Source organism: Tenrec ecaudatus, chromosome 12 (genome assembly GCF_050624435.1).
Source record: "Tenrec ecaudatus isolate mTenEca1 chromosome 12, mTenEca1.hap1, whole genome shotgun sequence".
NCBI lineage: Eukaryota > Metazoa > Chordata > Mammalia > Afrosoricida > Tenrecidae > Tenrec > Tenrec ecaudatus.
Window position 1 is genome coordinate 29,752,279 of NC_134541.1, and position 9,059 is coordinate 29,761,337.

The window sequence follows — 9,059 nt, forward strand, 5'->3', positions numbered from 1 at the left end:
GCACTAAAATGAGCCCTCAGGATCCCAAACAAATCTAGGAGTAGAATCCTGCCCCTTCCAGCCCCCTCAGCGACAGCTTTGATGGTTACTATTATTATCACACAACAGACACCACAACAGACATGGTGCTGAGCACGATCCACATGGCTTCTCTACCAATCTTCAGAATACACAGCCGAGGAGGCAAATACTCATGCCGCCTATGTTCAGAGGAAGGGTCAAAGAATTAGAGTGACCTGTCTGAGGTCACAAGGATGTCAGGAACCGGTACCCTAAATCACAAGTGGTCTTTGACCATCAATAAGAAAGCCAACCTTCAGACAGTCCTCGATAATTCATAACAAATGATTCCACCACCCACCAGGGGCAAGGGTGAGAGGCAGGAATCCTGTGAGGAGGCCGGGCAGGAATCCAGTGGAATGCAGATGGCAGCTTGCGCCAGGATGATGGGAACGGAAAACTGGTGATTGCCAGGGTTTGGAGAAGATTGGAAGGAAGAACTGCTGGATGTACTGGCAGAATTTGGGGTGGGCAAGGGGAAGGGGACAAGACTGCACCACGGTTTGGGGCCTCCTTCCAGCTGCAGCACCGGCCTCATGTTGACAAGAACCGGATGAAGCAAACCTGATTATGTCTGGAGTAGAATCTGGGTGGTGGCTTTACCTTTATTGCATGTTTGAACGCTTTTTAAATAACATTTCAGGAGACTATTCACAGCTCAACCTCACCGCCATCGAGCCAGTTCCGACTCACAGCGACCCTGGAGGGCAGGGTTTCCCAGATTGGAACTCTGCAGGAGTCGAAATCTTCTTCGTCTTTCGCGGGAGGATCGACTGATGATTTCAAACAGTTGACCTCATGGTTAGCAACCCAAGGCACAACCGCCACGCCCCCAGTGTACCTGTGGAGCAAGTAATCAAGAGTCTAGTCAGAATCTTGCCCTGCTTCCCATGCCCTCCCATTGAATTGTGTATTCTGTGGACTATGTGTCAAATAAGACAGTTTACAAAAGAGAAAGAAAAGAAAATATCAAAAAAGAGACAAACGAATAAACGATAAACTCTGTGACATTGGGTTTTTCAGCGGGTGGGGCATGGCGGAAGCTGCAAGTGTGTGTGTGGTGGGGAGGCACCTCCGAAAGATCCTTTAGCAATGGCCTGGGAGTAGCAGATAGGAACTTCAGGCGGAATCCAGAAACCCAGAATTTGGGCTCGGGAGGGAAGAGTGAAAATACTATGGTTGTTAGGGGCTGGGGGCTGGACACTGGCGTGCCCTGGTCACCAGCACCCCTGGGATCCTCAGGAGCACTGTCGGAGAGGCCCTCGACTGAGAGCAGTCCCGAGGGAGGCGGCTGCTGTGCCCTAAGGCAGGCCTGCAGATGGGGCAACCCTTTCAACTAATTGCCTTTCAACCCTCCCCGGGCCACCATTTTACAATCAGAGAAAGTGAAATATTTACCGATGGAGGAAGTGAAAGTATTTACCGATGGGCAGAGGGAAGCTCAGAGAGGTGACATCAAAAGAACTTCCCCGAAGCCTAGCACCCCTGGATGAATTCACATATGTGTTACCTCATTTCATGAGCATCACCAAATTCCAGGGGTGGGGGTGGGCAACCCAGGCCATTCTCAAGAAACAGAAGTAGTTGATGGCTGATGGAATCAGGCACGCCCTCTGTTTGAAGGCCCAGGTTGAATGAAATCATGGGGGCAGAGGGGGCTGCGAACCTGGGCCCTAAGTCAAAATCCACACAGGCAAATTACAGACTTTCACAAGGGCTGCTTGGAAGGTACTGTGCTTAGGACGGTGGGCGGGAGGATTGTGGGGTCATTGAGTTTTGGGGCAACGCACAGGAGGCAGATTAGCAATAACAACAATAAGCCGTTGAGTATTTAACCCTGTGTGTTAAATATCTCTCTAGATATGGCAAGGAGATTTTGTGACACATTCTGACCACAAAGTCGGTGGTTCAAACCCACCAGCTCCTCCTCAGGAGAAACATCAGACTTTCTGTCCTCTCAGAAGGCAGCTTAATGGCAGTGGTTCTCTAGATGGAGAGACTGTGTCAAAATGAAATGCAGGCTTTCCCGTCTCCTACTTGCTCCCATGGGGCTAGTCACTGGGGAATGCTTGACTCTTACCTGATCACCTTACCGTCCTACCCACAGAAACCCTGCCGCGGACGGCCCCCTGTGCTGAAGGCCCTCCTCGCGATCTGGCATCCTCCCTGCATTCTACTTTCTTTGCTCAGCTCTCTAGTTCTGTGCGCCAAACGCGTTGGCTTCCCAGAATTCTTTGGGTGGGCTACGCTCTTTCTGCCTTAGCAGATGCTGCTCCCACAGCCCAGAACGCTTCCCCCTCCAGCCCTCACTAAGACTAGGGAGCAATTGTGTCCACTCGGATCACTGGTGGACCCTTACTCTCTCAGGGAAGCTTTTTCAGGTCCCTGGGGCCTAGTGAATCGTTCCTCTTCCATTACCCTGGCCTGGCGTCTACTACCAAACCAAAAAGCAAAACTAAACTCACTGCCGACTCAGAGCAACCCTACAGGACAGGGTAGACTGCCCTTGTGGATTTCTGAGACTGTCACTCTTTACGGGAATAAGAAGCCCTGTCTTTCTCCTGAGAAGCCTCTGGTGGTTTAGAACGGCTGACCTTGGAGTTCGAGCGAGGCCCAGCGTTTAACCACTATGCCACCAGGATTCCTACACATGTGACCAGTTGCCATCAAGTTGATTACGAGGCATAGTGACCTCATGTGGACCAGAGTAGAGTGATGCTCCACACTGGTTCCAATGGCTGGTTTCGTTCAGAAACTGATTGATTGATCGATCGCTTGACCTTTCTTCAGAGACACCTTGGGGTAAATTGAATTGCCAACCTTTTGCTGAGGGGTCAAGACTATTAACCCTTTGTACCACCTAGGGATTCCCTAGTGGTTTGTAAACCCCAAAATCACTGCCATCAAGTTGCTTCTGACTCATAGAGACCTTCTATAGGGCAGGGTAGGTTTCCAAGACTGTAACTCCTTAGCAGGTAGGTGCCCAATAAATATCTGTTGCAGGATGGATGAGTGCTCACTGCCTGCCATCTTTCAGATCAAGAATGGTCCCAGTACTCAGGAGTGATTGGGCAGGCATTCACTTTATAATCATCCCGAGGAAGGAAACAAAGCAGACAATGGTCCAAGCCCCATTTTCTCAGGCAAATGGATATGTCATGAATTTGAAATGCAGGATGAAACCCCTACCTGCCCTTTACAAAACCAGATGTCTACAGGGACCTGTTCCAGGGTCCTTGGTGCTCTGGCAGACAGAACTTTTAAAGGTTTGAATTTTGCCTGCCCCAGGGATTACATGGAAAAATCGTGGGATTTGGAGAGATGTAGCCTGGCAAGTCAGTTCACCACACATCCTATGCAAAAGCAGAGAATTGGAATGATCCTAAAAGTCCAACAGCAGAAGATTATTTGCATAGGTTTTGGCATAGGTAAGGGTAAATAGAAGTAAAATGGAATCCTCTTTCACTGACTTCCAGTAGACCCAGAATCAAGTCAAGTTGAAAGTTAACAGCCAGCCTCTCCATTGCTTATGTTGGCAAGTTTGCGCACGTCCTACCTAGTCTTGGGGTACATTGCTCTTTTTCTTTTTGTTAATTCTCTTGTCCTCCGATTTTAAGTGTCTTTTATTTCCTCTCTCCACAATGCTTTTGGGAATAAAGCAAGCTTCTGATGAAACGCTCCCCTGGAAGAGCCAGTCTCCCATCAGCAAAGTCTTAGTAGGCTCACAGCTCTGTCCCAACACCCAACACAGTGTTTTGGCATGCAGTAGGTGTTCAATAAATACACGTCCATCCTATGAATGGACAAAGCCCTCCACAGGCACATTTCAAATCTCTTTTCAGGATCACCTACACGATGGGGAAATGTTTACAAATGCATTCCGGGATTCTATTTGAACACGTTTATCTTAGAAGGATATGAGTGTGCAGGTTCCACCAAGTTCTCTCTCGAGTCTAGACGTTCTGTCCAGCATTGCTTGTGATCATGAAAACATGGAGAAATTCTAAGTGCCCATCCACAGGGGCCTGGTTAAGTCAGGTACGTGGCACTGATCTATTTGAAGGCTACACAGGTGTACTGAAGAAAGAAAAAGCAAGCACATCTGACAGGGCAAGAGTGCCGAGACACGTTGCCAAGTGCAAAGCCAAGCAGCTGAAGATCACAAACCAGGGAATGATCAGTCTGGGGTGGGGAAATCAAACAAAGACGCAAATAGGCCTTTTTAAGAGTGGACCTGTGCTAGCTTGGGCAGCACATATAGTAACATTGGAACGTTCCAGAGAAGATTATCATGGCTCCTGAGCAAGGATGACATGCATACTCATGAAGCTTTCCATATTTAAAAGAAGAAGAAGAGTGATCCCCAGAGAGCATATTTAGGCAGTTCCAACCTCAGTCTGATCCCTCACCAGTAGGACATCTTCCACCATGCCTCTCCTCTCTGAAAGCTACCACTCTTCCACAAACCAGGGATCCCAGTGATCGCCTCCCCATGGGCAAGAAAGGGCAATCAGACACCCAGCACCCTTCCCAGAGTGAACTCAAAGGTGGCAGTGAAGAGTCGCTTCTTGTCCTGTAGATGGGATGGAAGAGGAGGGGAGGGACCAACGTTCATTCACTTGTCTCTTTCTGTCCTTTGCCATTTATTCTGGAAACAACGTCAAATTTAAGGAAGAGTTGCAAGAACAGTACAAAGAACACATTTCTATTCTTCATTCAGATTTGTTTACATTTGCCATAGCTAAGCTCTCTCACTCTCCCTCTTACTCTCCCCTCCCCCCAACCATTTTACTCTAGCCTGTGTCCTTAAATCCTCAACACACCTGTGCGTGTATTTCTTAAGAGCAGAGCCATTCTCTTCCACAACTGCAGTGTAATGATCAAACGCAGTCAATGGAACAATCGCTACAATGTTATCTAATTTCCAGTGCATGATCGAATTTCATCAAGCATACCAATAGTGTCTCTTTTTTTCCTTTGGAGTGGGAGGGGGCTGTAATATTTCTTATTTTTAAAATTTTAATCGATTAATGTCTTATTTTATTTTATTTATTTTAGCAATTCTATATTCACATCCAGTATTGTGATGCATTCCATGGTCTTGTCTCTTTTCTTTTTCAATTATTATTATTATTTTAATCCAGAACAATTCTTCAGTCCTCCTTTCCCTATGTCATTTTTGACAGGAGTATTTTCACCAGTTCTGGGGCCCAGTCTGTCTTCTCTGTGTTGTTCGTGGGGAAGGAGCTGACGGAGAAGATCAGGCCACTAAAGATGACAGCATCAATATGTCTACCATCTTCTTCCCTCCAGGGTTTCACATAAAGAGGACCTGGACTTTGCCTCCCTTCTTAGATTGACCTTGGGTTACGTGTGCATGCGGGGTCCTGTGGTGATGGAAATGTTCTGTATCCTGGCAGTCAATATCCTGCTCATGGCATTGAACTCCAGTTTCTGTAAGATGTTAGCATCAAGGGAAACTGGGCTTCAGAAGGTTCCTGGAGAATTGTATTACTCCTGTTATTTCTTACACCTGCGTGTGTACAAATAGGTGATGATCTCAAAATAGAATGTGTGTCTTTTTTGTTTAATGTTTTAAAACCTTCTAACCTGGGGGATAAGACTGTGCTCTGGAGGATGGGGGTGGGGTGGGGTGGGGAGGTTGCTTGGGTGGACCTGACCCCATCTTCCCAGCAGGACTCCTCTGTCTGAGAAAGTACTTCTTAATGAGCTCTTTTCATTTGCAGCGAGAGTTCCTTTGCCCTCCACAGGGACATTTTAAAGTGAATGCAGAGAGTCCGGTCCCTCATTAAGGCTAAAAGGGGAGCTGCTGGGGGCCAAGACCTCCTCTAGAATGGGCGGCTAGGTCCTGGCCTGCATTTCCTGCTACTAAGTCTTGGCATTGACAGTCATCACTCCCGCCCTTGGGCCCAGAATGACATTGGAGAGCTGTTTGGCTTTGTGAGTCACAAAGTTCTTCATAAAATCAAAGAACCTGAAAATACAAACCAATACAGGTAACGCTGGCCACGGGCGGCGGGCGCTGTTACAGGCATATTTCCTGATGTTGTTTCATGGTGCTTATAATTTAAGCTGAGAATGGGGTCGCTTGAGGTTGTGAGAGTTAGAGGACTTTGGCTTCTCCTTCCTTCGGGTGGGCGAGGTGTGGCTTGGGAGCAGAGCTGCCCCAGGAAGGTTTGCTGTAAAGTGGGCCCTGGCCACTCTCAGTTCGGGTTGACCTGCTGACATCTGTGTTCTCAGAGAAGTCAGCCAAGGTGTCGTTCCCCAGAGGGAGGGTTTTGAAACCACAAACACAGTTTTACTCTCTTTCCAAGCCACCACTCCCACTGAGTTGACTTGACCTCCTAAAAACCTGGAGGATAGAGCAGAGGTTCCCCTTAAGGTTTCTGAGGTGTCTAATCTCCACGGCAGCAGACAGCCTCGTCTTTCTCCCAGAGAAAGATGGTGGGTGTAAGCCACTAACCTTTTGGTTAGCAACTCCGTGCTAACCCACTATGCCACGGGGCACTGTTCTGTCCTCTGGGCTCCCTAGTCACACTGCCATCGAGTCGATGCTGACTCACAGCAAGCCGAGAGGGGAAGTCTCTATAGGTGTAGGAAGCTGCATCTTTCTCCGTCATTGTGGCTGGTAGACTCAGACTTTGAGGGCAGTATAACCCAACACGTAACCCACGACACCACTGGGGCTCCAGGGTTTTATTAGAGAAATCAACTGGCCATAGATTCCTGCTCTTCAATCGTGAGAATTCGGCCATGTTCCCTTATGCAAGAAGCCACTTTTCCAAAAATTATTAAAATGTTCACCTCATACTTGAATGTCCTCCAGTCACCTGGAGTTCTGAGTCAAGTGCACAGCCTGAATGCTGTATTTCCAACAAGCTCCCAAGGGCTGGTCCTGGGACGTTCCTTTGGGTTGCTGCTATGAGCTGCTTCGGCCTGGATTCTAATTCTTAATGAGTAAAAACTTTAAAAAAAAAAAAAAGGCAAGTGGGAGGGATGAAGCAGCAGGGAGAAACCTGTGTTAAGAAAACACACACACACACAGAAAAACACTTCCCAGAAACCCCCAGGACCTGTGATATGGAAAAAATCCTCGCAGAGAGACAGGACAGTCTTTGTGTGGCTGTCGGGTTTGGGCAGCAGTTTCCAGTGAATGTCCTCTCTCTTTTCTATTTTTTGGTCACATGGGCTAGTCCAGTTCCCCAAATATTTATTGAGTGCCACAGTGCCAGCCACTGTGAGAATGAAAAGGAAGGGGACACAATGACGTTTTAAATATATATATATATATTTAAAAATATATTTAAAAATAATTCTTTAAAAAGACACTCGTGCAATGTATGCTACGTTCTATCGCAGCACGTGGATCTAAAATGTAAAGACGAATATGCTCAGGGGGTTTAAAAAAATACTTTAAATTATTAGCAAAATCAATTCCTGGAGGGTGAGTCCAAGGGTTTGAGTTCAGGTCGTACGTATCAGGAAAAAGGAAGGTTGTATTAGCAGCACGTAAATTCTGCGCACGCCTTTGCAGAGGGCCGTAAATAACAGTGGAAGCCCAAAGTCCACTTGCAGCGTTCCTCCGCCCCTCTAGATGAAGCCTCCATTGAATTCCTTCTGCTCATTAACCCAGGATGTCGATAATCTTGCCCTCAGGCAGAGTGCCTTGGACAGTGGATTATCTTCACCCGGAGGCGAAGTCTCTCAGAGGGGCTTGCCTGGGTGTGACCTTGATGGAAAGACTAGATTATCCCGGGATTGCACAGTCCTCAGTCATGCCCTGACCACCTTGGTGAGAAGGCCCTGGACCAATCTAGTAAATTCTTCTCTCTAGCATAGTGTAACTTCCATAGTCCCACCTGTAGCTGTGATGTTTTGATCTGCCACCAATCATGAATTGGTGACAGTGTCTTTTGTTCCATGTCTTATTTAACTAGCATCCTGACTGAATCCTCAGACGCTATCATGGCCAAGTGCTTGATCCAATCATGTGTCTGTGTCTTTGTGTTGTCTTTGTCTCTTTGAAGTCTTAATAAACGTACTCTCTCCATTATATTTGAGAGTGGGGTTACTTTTGTACCTTAAAACAAGGTTCAGTCTCCTCCCTAGACCCCGGCCCAGGGACAGGCACCCGGGACATCTTCTCAGAGTCTTGACCCTCCTGGCATTGGTACATCATTCCACATCCCCTCCACCATCAAGTTGATTCCAACTCATAGGATTCCCCGAGGAGCCCTGCTGGTGTAGTGGTTCTGTACTGGGCCGCCCTTGCAGTTATCAAGGTCAGCAGTTTGAAATCACCAGTCACACCTCGGGAGAGAGACAGGGTTTCTACCCCCTGTGAACAGTTGCAGTCTCACACTCACAGGTGCCAGCCATTCTACCCTGTCCTACAGTGTCTGTCACTGTGAGTCAGTATTGACTTGGTGGCAGTGCACATCAGGTTTCTAGACTGTAAAATCCCAAAGGCTCATGAACCTCATCTTTCTCCCAAGGAGAGGATGGTGGGTTTGAAGCGCCAACTTCACTCTTCGCAGCCCAGCACCTAACCCACAGTGCCACCAGGGCTTCTTCATTTTCACATGCAGCCCATGTAAACGTCAGGCTTTGTCGGTGCAGCGTCCCATCCCCAGTAACCATCATGGTGTGTGGCCCACAGTACACACTCAGTATTGCCTGTCATGTGAATCATGAATGAAATCATGACGAACAGGTGTGGCCTTGGTCTGTAGGTAGAAGATGTTTATGTTCACATTTTCCCAAAAGGGAGTTTGGGGCAAGGGGTAGAAAAGTAATTGTAGTAGGAGAGCCGGTCTTGCCACAGCCCCTCCTCCAAGGGTTCCCAGCACCCCCTGCACCCCCAGGGTAGGGTCCAGAGGTAGGTGAAGCTCTTAAGCTTGGAGATTCCAGGGAGCTAGGCCTCAGTTTGCTCACCTGTCTAATCCGATCAGAGTGATCCTCACCTGGGCAGGCTCAAG

The 9,059-nt window shown here is 47.8% G+C and overlaps 1 non-coding gene across 1 annotated transcript; it reads left to right on the forward strand.

The window, feature by feature from the left end:
• Positions 1-4,296: 4,296 nt before the first annotated feature.
• On the forward strand, positions 4,297-4,403 carry LOC142423554 (U6 spliceosomal RNA). The gene has a single exon (XR_012779184.1). It is a non-coding gene; the product is annotated as a U6 spliceosomal RNA (small nuclear RNA).
• Positions 4,404-9,059: the final 4,656 nt, after the last annotated feature.